Genomic DNA, 14,417 nt, shown 5'->3' with positions numbered 1-14,417 from the left:
CCATTCACACCCGACTTTGCATACTTATATACATCCAGGGCACATCTAGGACCAATGTAGAATCGACTGTCAAGGGACAAATATCAATAATTGCTTATAAACTATAGCACGAGTGAATGAATACCTTTCCAATGATATAATCAGTATCTCACATAAAAAGTGTACTAGAAAGTGTCTCAGAATCCAACATTACTTCAAGAGTACAGGAAAACTCCTCTAACCATCATTAAGTATGTTAGTGCCCGGAGTCCATCCACTCTAACAAAAAAATTGGCCATGTATTAATATTTTGACTCCAATATAATGTCACGAGTCCCTGGTCTTTAAAATTCACATGTTATATTTCAGTGTGTTTTCATAGGTACCCACTGTATGGACTTACCAGGTTGATCAAGTGGCCCACATTTATTTTTCGTTATACAAAACTCTATTAAGACAACTGCCACTCTGTGGAGGCCCATATGAGCAGTGCATTGTATTTTACAACGTTTTTATTAGGTCATATTCTTATTGGTCCGGTGGTTGTTTATCCAGTACAAATCTTGCAATCGATTTTTAACTAACTTCCCGACTAGATAGACATTTGAAACTTTTAGAATATATCAAAACACGATGCCAATGCATTCTTTTATTACTTTTAGCCATATTTAAGTAGAATTGAATTCATTTTCAGTTAATTCTGTTTTGTATGAAAAGTTATTTCGACACCATTATTGGTTGCTAGGGGTCTGGGGTTCTAGCAGTTAAATTATTAATATATACGTGCGTTACTATGGAAATCAATATGAAATTTAAAATGACATTACAGTATCATTTCTATCAAGTACAAATGTTTTTGATCGTTCAAGCAGAGTTTGGTATTCTATAGTGACTGAAGATTATAATAATAAGTTATTAGTTATTGTCATTCAGAATCGACTGTCACATTGACAAACGTCCTAGTGTATTATGATATTATTATACACAGCAGAAGTTTACTTACTTTGATCGCTACTTCCAATTATTAATAACACTGTAACACATAACCACTAAATCAGATGAACTCTAAGGTCTCCAAGATACCGTCAAACCCCCTAACTTCGCCTGGTTTTTTAACAGAAAGTCGTTTTGCCACCACAATATCCACCAATATGAAGTCTTATAGACCTTTTGTAATGCACAATGATAGTGTTTATTATTATGTTTATTGAAGTAACACCCTTTTCATAGTAAATAATACAATAAATCACTATTTTTTATATAGACGGAGTTACGGCACGATTCCCTAACTTCTCCTAATGTGTTTAAGTAGGTCCACTAAAAAATTATTGTCTATGGATACTCACGAAATCTATTAAAAAATTACGTTAAGCAAATTCAGGTCTTATGCTAGAGACAATTTGACATAATTTAAAGAAATATCTACGTTGGCGAAGACAGGGATCACTTCAATGACTGTTTCATACAACCTACCAATTTACGCTAGGGCTGCCAAAACCCAAAGCATTATAGTATCATTTTTATGTATTTATCCTACATAGTAAATTTTTAATAAAGGAAATATGAGAAAAAATGTTAACTGGTGATTCAAAGTGATGAATAGTTTTTAGTCTAAAAACGAAAAAAGAAAATTGTTTTTTTGTGACAACCCTAAAACCAGGGGAAGTGTAGGAACAAGTAGTTCACAAAACATAGCCTGACATTGCATACTCAAATAATTGATGTTTTATTATTAATATCGGAAATCGCACGTTACATTTGGCAAGCAGACTATATTATATTAAAAATATGAAGAACCTACCTCCACAAGATTCGTAGAAATCAGCAAAAGTTTAGAGGTACGTTAAAATAATCTGTAACTAAGAATACTCCGATAAGTGAACACGACAGGCGCGTCAGTATGAGCACTCTATAGACAATGACAGGTCATCCATAGACAACGGAAGGGGCGAAAAGTAGGACCAGTCGTGTAATGTATCGGCTTCCTTCTTCAGTGGGCAATGGCGCGAGTCAAAGCGCGCCACGTGGACAAGGCCTTATATCAGGGGAGGGCAAACTGCGGCCCGCCGGGTATTTTTTTGCGGCCCGCCATCATTAATTGTACTTCTTATTACGAATAACTTTTTTACATATTTTTTAAAAAATATTGACAATAGATTAAAATTTGAAGAATTTGTTGTTTAAATATATTATCTCAGTACGTCTTCCTTGCGTCTCGTCTCGCACTATGTAATCACTATTTTCTATGTTGAACATCGTGACACATTTAAATACTTTTAACTCTGCGTTGCAAGGAAAAAAATATATGCCCATGATATGGTAAAAAATTTGAATGGATTTCAATTAAAACTCAAGTTATTCCTTCGACAAATATCAAATAACAACGTGGACCACTTTCCAACTTTGAAGTTGCTGAATATACCAGAATATAAATTTGAAGAATATGGTAAAATAATTAAAGCTCTGAATGACGATTTTTCACAAAGATTTGGTGACTTCAGAAAAATTGAGACAAGGTTAGCAATAGTACGCGATCCATTTTCAATAGATATTGATAGTGTACTGACAGAGCTACAACTTGAGATTATTGATCTGCAGTGTGACACTGATTTAAAAGAATTATATCGTCATGAAGAAATCTCCAAATTTTACAATGCCCTTAATTCAGACAAATTCGACCAACTTAAAGATTATGCAAGAAAAATGTTTTTTGGATCAACCTATATATGTGAACAAACATTTTCGATCATGAACCTCAATAAAAATTATTTGCAATCAAATATCTCCGATGCCCATTTACAAGCAGTTTTGAAAATATCAACTACAAAATTAACACCTACATTTGAAAAAATGTACAACACTTTCATTCTTCTTATTAGTTTTTTGGTAATGTTTATTTTTCGTGATAATAAATAGTGTATATCTAAAAATGGTATTTAACTTGCGGCCCGCCGCTCATTTTGAATTCTTGAATTTGGCCCTCCATCCAAAAAGTTTGCCCGCCCCTGCCTTATATTATGGTTTTTTAAAGTAAAAGCGTAATTATTGCTAATGACAATCTAATAATAACATAGAGCTCATTGACAATATTTAATGCGCTATGTGATAATCGTTAAGGCTATACCTCAGTTGAGACATGGTCTAAAATGATCGTGGCTAGGCGATGCGTAGATTGCGGATCGCGGGTGCAAATGACACATGCCGACCGAAATATAATTTGTTATATAAATCCAACATGCGTCCATTTAATATTCTGTTTATTGTTCTATTAGTAACAATATTAATATATTCATTGACGTGTTTTCTTTTTAAAGTAAATGGGTAACGTTTTTAGTCATCTTTACACGATTTAAGAATTAATACTTCCGTCGCCATCACGAAAAAAATTGACGTATTGACACTTCGACATTTGCTCTCAGACTGCCAGCGAGTCCAAAATTTCGTCGCGCCTATAGTTGAACATTATTTGCCGTTTCACTGAAGTATCGCCTTAAAGCATAATATAAATATGAAAATAACAATATATTCACTCGTCCCATATTTCTCCACACTCAAAACACATTTTCCATTATTGTTGTGTTCTTAAGGTTGCAATCATGTCCATGGTTAATCTACAAGTTAGATCAACGATACAGCCAAAAATAATGTAACATGGATTGAAATAAAAAATAAATATGATTATGTCTTTGCGTTTATTTATCTCCTTTTCCATATTTCAAAGTTTTCTTTGTACATACATGTATATAATAATTCTCTAGTAAGATAATTAGATTTCTAAATTGTCCAGTAGAGCAATTTTAAACTTAACGAAAAATATTCAAACAATGAACAAATCAAATATTGACACAGCTCATTTCTTCCAACCTATAAGTCCTATACATATCATATTTAGATTTCACTGAGACGAATTTGAAAGTATACATAACTCAATTTGCACAAAAAAAATGGACATATCATTTTGCCACCTCAAGACAGTATTATAGTTTTTGTATCCAAATATTATTAGGTACAATATCATTACTTATTATACTTACATACAACACTATCCATTGTTTCAAAACCAGTTGTAGCCGAGTGCTGCTAGTAAAGCAAAACTTAAAAGAAATCCCTGAAGTAATTAGCAAAAATCGTATTTCACTGTTTAACTAACCGAAAACAGATTAGTCAATGGGACTCCAACGGTTAAAGAACTATATCTATCTGGGATAAGTCAAAGATGGATGTATACTTAATGATATCGTTCACAGAACAATAATTATAAAGAAGGGTTTTTTTATTAAGCTACAAAGTCTCAGTTGAAGCTTATTTGGATGTATATTATTACACTGTTATATTATTATTATTAACATCGATCACTGAGAATAAAAAATAAAATCATATATAGTGACAGTCCCAATAAAAGGCGGACAGAAAAGTCATCATAAATCAAAATGAATGATTAAATACAGTTACTTATACTTAAATAATATATTAGGTATAGTTATTGAAACTGTTTGAAAAAAAAACTCATAAGTAGAAAATATTAATACTATCGTAGTACGGTACATGATGGAGTTTACATTTTAATGGATTTAAGTTTATTATTAGTTAACTCCATTTAATTTCCAATATGTATTAGGCTGCCGTTGTTATCCCCGGTAATGACGACGATACGCATAGTGAAAATATTATTAGTGATTAAATTTCTAATGATCTATTTTTGGTAGGGCTTCTTACAAACACATTGTTATATTTTTTACTTTTATAGATATGATCGTTTACTTAATATGATACCAAATACAACCCCTCGCGAAGAGACGTCGCCAATCCCATATCAGGAGCCTTACATAAAACAACGCCTACCGTCTCGTAAAATGACCAGCCCTACAAATGTTCGCAACCTCTGTAAATACTAAAAAATATTATAACAAAAATAACATCTTGCAAACCATCTTGCGAGGAGCGAATTTCGAAGACTGACGGTCACAAATAAAATTACCTGAACCCGAGGGTATTTATTGCCCTTCGGCCCAAGCAAAATATTACCGTTAGATTTCTTAAAAGTTGAAATGTCTACCCCTCTCCCCGCTCCTTACGAGGGCGTAGACATGTTGAAAATAATTTAGTAGTACGATTTCGCCCGCGAAACCAGGAGACACGTCTGCCGCGGCCCCCGTGCCTTTGCGGAGGGGACCGCCTAGAAACAAGTAAACTCCACCCGTCTCGATTTTTCAAATCAGTATATCTCTTGTAGTATTCCCGTGTCAATAAATAATCGCATAACATAACATGTGCAAAAGTGAAAGTTCCCGGCGAACCGTTTTAAAATCAATGTTTGTCCTAATGTAATAAAACCATTGCTTGTCCAATTTTAATAAAACATAATTCTGCGCGGAATCATAAAATAAGCCTCTGTGTTATCAATTTGTGCCCGTTATATTATTGTCTCTCACCCCCCAAACATCAAAAATTCCCGAATGAAGGACTCCACAAAACACACACGTGAGTTTCAAAAAGGCATTAGTAGGTAATCCAATTTTTACCTACTTTATTCTATAAGTTATAATTAATTGTATTCGTTGTAAGAGTGTATTTATCATTGGTGAGTGCGTATAGTGCCTGAATATGCCAAAATGCAAAACCCGGCTTAAAATGAAATACCTAGTACAAAACTCAAATCCATTAGAACATAAATAGTAATCCTAAGAGAATAAAAAATAGAAAAAAGTATAAGACAGGAAATATAAGAAAAGAAAAATACAATCAAAAAAGTAGTGGTCCAGATAAAAAATAGGTAGTCATAAATTTTGCAGCAACTTAATTTCAAAAGGACAAGAAACAAAAACGTAAATCCTCTCGATTACTTTGAAGGTTCATAGTTCTGCACAGTGTCCCCCGGCATATCTCAGTGTCCAATTCATATAGACCTATACGATCAATAGGTATGTCACAAGTACATGACACATGATCGTTTAAAAAGGAAACGATTATTTTTTTACAAATATCTTCAACTGAGTTTTCAGTGTTTTAGCGGTAAAATCAATGCCTGAACAAAAACGATGCATAAGTGCGAGTGAGAAAGTATTCGGCACCCTTATAATCTAATCTAATAGCGACACGCGCTGGAGTAAGATAAAAGGTTTACAGATGTGGGAGATGGTTTGCTATGGTGTAGCCGGCAAATCTTAGCTTATTGCTTAACTAAGCGTCGATAACCGTGTTGCTAAAATTGCTTAACTTGTTAAACATAAAGTCAGTGGTAAATATTTTTAATTAATTAAGTAGAAAATATGGTTATGTGTGTTGTATTACAATATGAAAGCCGCACTGATAAGAAGATGGTATTAAGTTTCATTGGTAAGTCGATACATGTTTGTGATAATTTGTTTGTATATTATTATATATTTTAATATCAGTGACCTAGTGTTTCTTTAAAATAACTTAAATTATGGATATCTAATATAATAATGGTGGTATTTTGACCGCTTAAAATACTATATAACGTAAAAAAAATAAAAATTGTATTTTATTTCTGAGCGTCTAGTGCGAGCACTTTGGGCGAGCACTAGCGAAATGGTCTATAGTCTCAAAAATTTGTGTACGAATGCGTTCGCTCGCCCACAAACCAAACGCACGGCACGCAGCTTCATTTAGCAATGCAACGGGTGGCGTCTAGGTGTATCTATAGTCTAAGGGTAAAATGTAACCATGGTCTATGCGAGATGTGAGACACCATTTCTATAACTAGACACTGCTTACGTTTTCACAATCGAAAGTTGGGAGTAGAACCATAATAAGATATTCGCCAGAGTGGTTCGAGGTTAAGAAATCTGGAAGAGCTAATTCTTATATCTTTATCATATCCAAGAGTCAGTGACATCTACAATGTAAGAACATCCAAAATTAGGTTGGTGACTCGAGTCGAAATTGCATTTTATTAATTTCAAAAATTCATCAACATGCGTTTCTCAATGGGATCAATTATTTAAATTCAGATTCCTACAAAAATTAATTGATTTGTATTATTTCATTAATTGAGTTTTCATTTACTTGGTAGAATCCTATTTTACAAGAAATGAAAATATAATTAATATTAAATTCTACAGGTTTTTAAAAAAGTTTGTCGATAGCTATTTCGGCTGTAACACCATTAGTCTTATTAATGCAATTAGTCTTGATTTTTTTAAAACCGGTAGAATTTAATATTAATTATATTTTCGTTTCTTGTATTATTTCACTTGATCAGATTTATACACGAAAAATTACATGCACGTCGTCAATATTACTTTAAATGTGTCATTTTATGAGATTTCATGTACGCGGATTGTCTACATGAGAAATTACAACGATCACATTTAAATGGCTTTTCACCAGAGTGAGTCATTTTATGTAACTTCATGCTACCAGCTCTCGTACACGAAAAATTACATTCCTGGCATTTAAATGGTTTTTCTCCAGAATGTGTCATTTTGTGTAATTTTAAGCCATGAGACTTGATACATGAAAAATTACATTCATCGCATTTGAATGGCTTTTCGCCAGAATGAATCATTTTATGTAATTTTATACTGGTAATTCGTGTACAAGAGAAATCACATTCCTCGCATTTAAAAGGCTTTTCTCCGGAATGAGTCATTTTATGCAGTTCCATGGCACCAGGTTTGATACAAGAAAAATTACATTCATTACACTTAAACGGCCTTTCACCGCTATGGGTCATTTTGTGGAACTTCATCTCACTAGACCTAATGCATGAGTAAGTACATTCGTTACATTTAAATGGTTTTTCACCAGAATGAGTCATTTTGTGTAATTTCAGACTACTGGCTTGTATACATGAAAAATTACACTCATTACACTTAAATGGTTTTTCACCAGAATGAGTCATTTTATGAGCTTTCAAATGCGCAGATCGTAAACAAGAAAAATTACATTCATCACATTTAAATGGCTTTTCAGCAGAATGACTAATTTTGTGTAATGTCATGCTACTAGCCTGTGTACAAGAAAAATTACACTCACTACACTTAATTGGCTTTTCTTCAGAATGAGTCATTCTGTGTAACTCCATACTGCTTGCTCGTGCACATGAATAATTACAGTCCTCACATTTGAACTGTTCTTTGCCAGAATGAGTCATTTTGTGTGATTTCATACTACCAGATCGTGAGCAGGAGTAATTACATTCATTACATTTAAATGACTTCTCCTCGCAATGAGCCATCTTGTGCAATGTCATACTGCTACCTTGTATACATGAGAAATTGCATTCGTCACATGTATAAAGCTTTTCCCCAGTATGTATGATTCGATGTAGTTTCATGTGACCAGGCTGTGTACATGAAAAATTACAATCAATACATTTAAATGGTTTTACATCCGGATCGTTTGTCTTAAATGCTTTTTTATGATTGACTTTGTGAAGAGTTAGCAAGTCTGGCGATGGAAAAAAGTCAAAACAAATACAGCATACAAAATTATGTTTATAGAATGAAGTATTTTCTAACTTTATAACCGCTACTAATAACTCAGGTTTTGTGACGTCAGTTTGAGTATTGTTACGTCTACCAGTGTAACATATGGATTCTAGAGTAGTCACCCTTTCATTATATTCGTCAAATTCTTTTTTAATGTCTTGATTGTGGATTTGTATAGTATCGCAAGACGCATGCACATCCAATGTCCTCCAAGACGATTCGAGATGAGCATCATTTGCCAAAGCAGGGCTTGCGGTGATAAACTATAAAAAAACATTCAAAATAATGTATTAATTATTACATCCAAAAACTGTCGTATTTCAAATACAAAAAGGAGTTTGCCAGGGATTCTTCAATCTATACTGCGAAAAAGTTGTGATGGTTTGCACCAAAACCCCATTCCCACTTCCTTATAACCTTTAACCCATTGCAGGCTGAATTAATTTTTCAGGATCACTTAAAAAGGCACAGTGATTACTAAAATTGATATAACTCATGTAATATTCATTCAATTAAAATAAATCTTTTAAATATTGATAGGTAAGTTTTGAATTTTTCTATTAAGTCTTTACATTTTAAGTTAACTTTGTGTATAAGTGGATTGTTTAAGACACATGTCAAATATAGATTTTTGGGTTTTTTTAGTCTTTTTTTATAAAAATGACATAAGATAAAAAGTCCATGATAGAAGTAAATAATAAAAGGAAGATATACTAAAACTGGAGCTAAATATAATACTCTCCAAGATATTTAGAAGATGGAAGGCTATTTTATGTTTTTTACTGTCTCAAACACCTCATACCTAGCGAACTGATCGTTATTTTGACAAATTTAAATAAAAATAGATTTTATAAATCAAATATTTCTAAAAAAATATATTGGACTGTATATAACTAACATCATAAAATGATAGCTACATATATTATTAAGTAATTTCAACTTAAAAAAAATCAAAATATGATTATTTTTTTTTTCATTTTCATCATGTCCTGCATCCTGTAACACCGGCGCTGTATGTATTGATGATTGTATAAATTCTTTAATAATATCGATTTAATATCACAGAACAAACGCTTGACTATTCAACAGGGTTAAAATCAGTGACGTTTCGCTTAAAAAGGCAGATCATGCACTGCTAAGAGATATTTAATAAATAATATATACGTACCTAAATACATAGTAGATTTCATGGACAGGAAATTGTTATTTTTTTGTCGTTGGGGGCCTCAAAATCAGTCAGTGCGTTCTGCATCTACATCACTTAATGCGCCACTAATTTAAGGTGATAGACCACAAACATAGACCCCTCCAAATCTTACCGGACTCGGTTTAAGTCAACCGTATCATGAGCGCCAACATTTTATGTGAAGAGTCAGCAGCTAATTGCGCCTTTTAATGTCTCAGGAGCAGATACTCAAGACTAAGGTCGCCGCGAACCCAAATGTGTTTTGACTGAGTTCACAGAGGCTTTCCTGAGTCAGGAGATAGACTTCATCTTCCTTATGTGAGACTCTCTGGCATCCACTGGCATAGATAAAGGCTTTATCCGGAGCTTCACTAACTTTACTGTCTCGTTAATCTTATGTAATGTTTTTGACTATGGTTTTGTTCGAATATAACCACTTATTTCTCATACTTCAAGTACAATAAGGTAAAACTGTTTTAATACAATGATTGGTTTCTGTTGATATAAACGGTTATATGTTAATCGATTTTTACGAAATATACATCTTCATTTACTGCAAGTAGTTACATCATTGCATTCCAAAATAATCATAACTCTCACTAATAATTTTTTCGATGTCTTTATTTTAAAACGTTTAACTATTTTTCTTTCGATAATTCGTCAGATGATTATTTTCCGACTGCCTTTCTTCAAGGCATGCTTACTTTTCACTCTCTTGAATCTCGTCAGTCTCTTCTGCTGTTGAAACACTTTTGCCTGTTAAGCCCACCGGATGGTTTCCAATCCTGGTGTCCTAATGAATTTGAATTTACATGCGCCTGTCAATTACCTACGTGGTCCCAGCCATGATTTATTCTGGATTGGAACCGTTTCCTCGTGTCAAGCCTATCAGGCACCATTAGCGAGTGATGCAAGATTAGTAAATGCGCTCCTTAAAGACATATACATTTTCAATGATGTACTTTGCATTTTGTTTTTGAAACTGTATTTTTCTGTATAAAATTGTATGTTTTTCGTTCTCAAAAATTATATTATTCTGTATTATACTTTAGTATGTTTCGATTATTTATTTTTTTATTATTATTATTGTTATTATATATATATTTTTTTATATTCTCTTCTTCTCTCTTGTGAGGGTAATGTTTGACCTTTAATGTAAATCTCATGTTGTGTACGTCTTGAATTTAGATTTGTTATGTCCACAATGTTTTGTATTCTTAAATAAATAAATAAATATCGTAACTCCCAATTCAGTGCCACGGCCTGTCTATAGTTGGCCTTGATACAGCGCAATAGTTTGACACAATATTATGTAATAATCTACAACTAGTTACCAAAACCTGCCAAAAGTATACATACGGCAAATAATTTACAAATTAATAATAAAATTTACAATTTTAAATTACTTAGGTACCTATCAACCTTGACTTAGTGCCTTAGTCTTCGTCCCTTAATCTGTACCTATATTTAGATTGTTTTAAAAATAAAATAATATATGCATGTATGAGTATTTGACTTACTGTTTTGGATTCCGAATACGAGCAACCTGGTTGTGAATTTTCGAAATTAAATGACGGCAGTGTGTCTTCAACAAACTCATCTTTAAAATTAACCTCAGATTTTATATCGGCTAGATCCGTTTCAACGTTCTGAAAACAAAACAAAACTACGTAGTAAAATAAAATACATTTATTATGTATTATTGTGAATTTCTTTACAACATTTACTACCGTAATGGAAGTTGTTATTTTTTTATTTGAAATTTGGACAAAACACGATTTGCATGAAACACTATTTGAATGTTTTCTTACAAGGTTCAAAATCAATTATCATTCAAGCACACGCGCATTTTAATAACGCGTATAAACATGTAAGTCTACTATCACCCACAAAGCGTTTGGGCTCTGTTTACCCAAAGCCTATCGAGGACTAATGCAAGATTTTAGAAACTAAATACAGAAAGTGTCTAAACCTGACATGACGTTTCTAAAATCTGACATTAGTCCTGGGTAGTATTTGGATAAACATAACCAGCGTTTGTGCATCTGTCAAATTACCGCCATATTTAGGTTAATAATACCTTCTAATAATAGATACCTTCTTTAGTGGACAATGGTCAAATCGATAAGAAATAATATGTGTTTAATAACTAACCTCAAAAGAACAATTTTCTCCGACAGCATTCTCTTTCTTTATATGAATGTTGGCATCCGAGATGTTCGGATGCAAGATTGGCACATCAAACCATTGCTGCCCTTCTGCAACATATTCGGAATCATTTTGTTCGCGTTTCACGTCCATTTTAGTATAGGAAATAGGAAAACAGTCTTTGTTGGCAGCCGTGATACTAGACTAGACGCCTTGATATAAATATTTCTGATCACAACACTGTGACAATAGCATTAATCGATTGAACTAAATATGTTATGTTGCCACTCGTGAATGATGTTATGTTTGTCAGTATTATATTTTAGAAATCATAATACATTTATCATGGCCCCCACATCCTGAACCGGGCTCCCAGACCAAGATCTTTGGCGGCCCCCCTACCTATTGCTAAAGATAAAGGCACTGTGATGCTTTACAGTAGCAAAATTAATGTGTATATTTAGTGTTTTTTTGTATATTTTGATACATCCATTTGAATTATAAAGTTGTCGTTAAACCTATACCTACACAATTAAAATAATCGTAGGTACATAATTTTGAATAATAATGGTATAAATAAAACTACCGCCGGCGACTTTTTTTACTATTAAAGCAAATTTGTGATGTGAGTTTATCTCACTTGTTGGTCGAATCGCCTCGCCAGGCCCCTCCTGAGCCCGGGCTCCCAGGCTAGAGCCCTGTCAGCCCCCCCTTTTCGGAGCAATGAGATTTATGTATTAACTAGCTGAGCCAGCTGGCTCTCGCCAGTCTGTCTCGCTAGGTCTTGCAGACAGTTTGACATCCTAATGACATGGTGTTGGATTTGAATACAATTATTGTGAAGAATGCATAGACGACGCAATATTTTTCCCTTGTCACTGCCAATACAAATTTGAGGTCATCCGCGTAGTTTAGTCTGGAGTCTGGCCTTCAGAATGTTGTCTGATACCACCTCAGGCTGCTAGGTCTAGCAAAACAGCTGGCAATCACCGATTGCTACCACTGACATTTTGATATAATATGTGTATAGGTAATATGAATGTTTCGTTAAATCACGTGCATTTAAATATGATAAATTATACATCTCAACCGTTCGAATACAAAGCAATATGTGATTATCATGAAAATAGCGATCCAATATAACGTAAATATTAATCTCCCGCGGGGCCCATTTAGAGTAGAAGAAGGTACATAAGCAATGTTAAAAATAATTTTTAGCATTATTTTGTTTCAATGTCGGTGCGGGACATTCATATCGAAAGAAATGTTGATAAACAATGAAGCAATATATACATCTGAGAGGAATAAATCAATTCTGATTAGAATAGGAATTTATAAGACCCAAAGGTGTGGCATCAGCTTAGAGAGGCCTTCATCCAGCAGTGGATTAACCCAGATGATGATGATGATGATGATATTATGAATGGGTAAATATAATATCAGCAATTTTGATAAATATAGTAATTCATATGACCAACAGAAATACAAATAACTTAGAGAGGCCTTCATCCTCCAGTGGATTGATTCAGGCTCATGGTGATAATGGAATTATAAATAGATATAATATAAAATCACCGATTTTGATAAATACAGCAATTCAAATGACAGAAAGGAGTAGAATCAGACTAAAGATGCCTTTATACAGCAGTGGATGGGTTCAGGTCGATGATGATAAGGACGATAGAAATAGGTATAATATCACAAATTCATTATACCGATAGTAGTAGAATCAGGTTGCGGAACCCTTCATCCAACAGTGGATTGATCCTGGTTGATGATGACGATATGAATATGTAGATAAATATAATATCACCGATTTTGATAAATACAGCAATTCATATGACAGAAAGGAGTAGAATTAGGCTAGGGAGTCCTTTATCCAGCAGTGGATTGGGTCAGGTCGATGATGATAAAGACGATAGAAATAGGTATAATATCACAAATTCGTTAAACCGATAGTAGTAGAATAGAGGTTGCGGAACTCTTCATCCAGTAGTGCATTGATCCTGGTTGATAATGATGACGATATGAATATGTAGATAAATCTAATATCACCGATTTTGATAAATACAGCAATTCAAATGACAGAAAGGAGTATAATCAGGCTATGGGAGGCCTTTATCCAGCAGTGGATTGGTTCAGGTCGAAGATGATAAGGATGATAGAAATAGTATTAATATCACAAATTCGTTAAACCGATAGTAGTAGAATCAAGTTGCGGAACCCTTCATTTAGCAGTGGATTGATCCTGGTTGATGATGATGATATGAATATGTAGATATGATAAATATAATATCACCGATTTTGATAAATACAGCAATTCATATGACCGACAGGGATACAATCAGCTTAGAGAAGCCATCATCCAGCAGTGGATTGATACTGGTTAATGACGATAATGATGATATAAATGGGTAGGTATATAAAAACACGATTTTTAAATATATAATATAGCTATTTCTATCACCAAGAAAGGTAGAATCAAGTAGGGATAACCTTCATCCAACAGTGGATTAATCCAGATGATGATAATGACGATATGAATAGTAGATAATTATCATAAATTTTGATAAATATAATAATATATTGGTTCAAAAATATAGTATTTATAGCCATACTTAAAAAAAGAACACTATGTGTGTATACAT

General features: G+C 33.3%; 1 long non-coding RNA gene across 1 annotated transcript; it reads right to left on the bottom strand.

The window, feature by feature from the left end:
- Nucleotides 1–5,768: 5,768 nt before the first annotated feature.
- On the bottom strand, nucleotides 5,769–11,979 carry LOC147076351 (uncharacterized). Its single transcript, XR_015069598.1, has 3 exons — nucleotides 11,776–11,979; nucleotides 11,142–11,270; nucleotides 5,769–8,698 (listed from the first exon to the last, which is right to left on the bottom strand). It is a non-coding gene; the product is annotated as an uncharacterized LOC147076351 (long non-coding RNA).
- Nucleotides 11,980–14,417: the final 2,438 nt, after the last annotated feature.

This window comes from Rhyacophila brunnea, unplaced genomic scaffold (assembly GCF_057557595.1).
Source record: "Rhyacophila brunnea isolate RB1 unplaced genomic scaffold, BYU_Rbru_1.0 scaffold_13, whole genome shotgun sequence".
Taxonomy (NCBI): Eukaryota; Metazoa; Arthropoda; class Insecta; order Trichoptera; family Rhyacophilidae; genus Rhyacophila; species Rhyacophila brunnea.
This window is presented reverse-complemented; position numbering and strand designations above follow the sequence as displayed.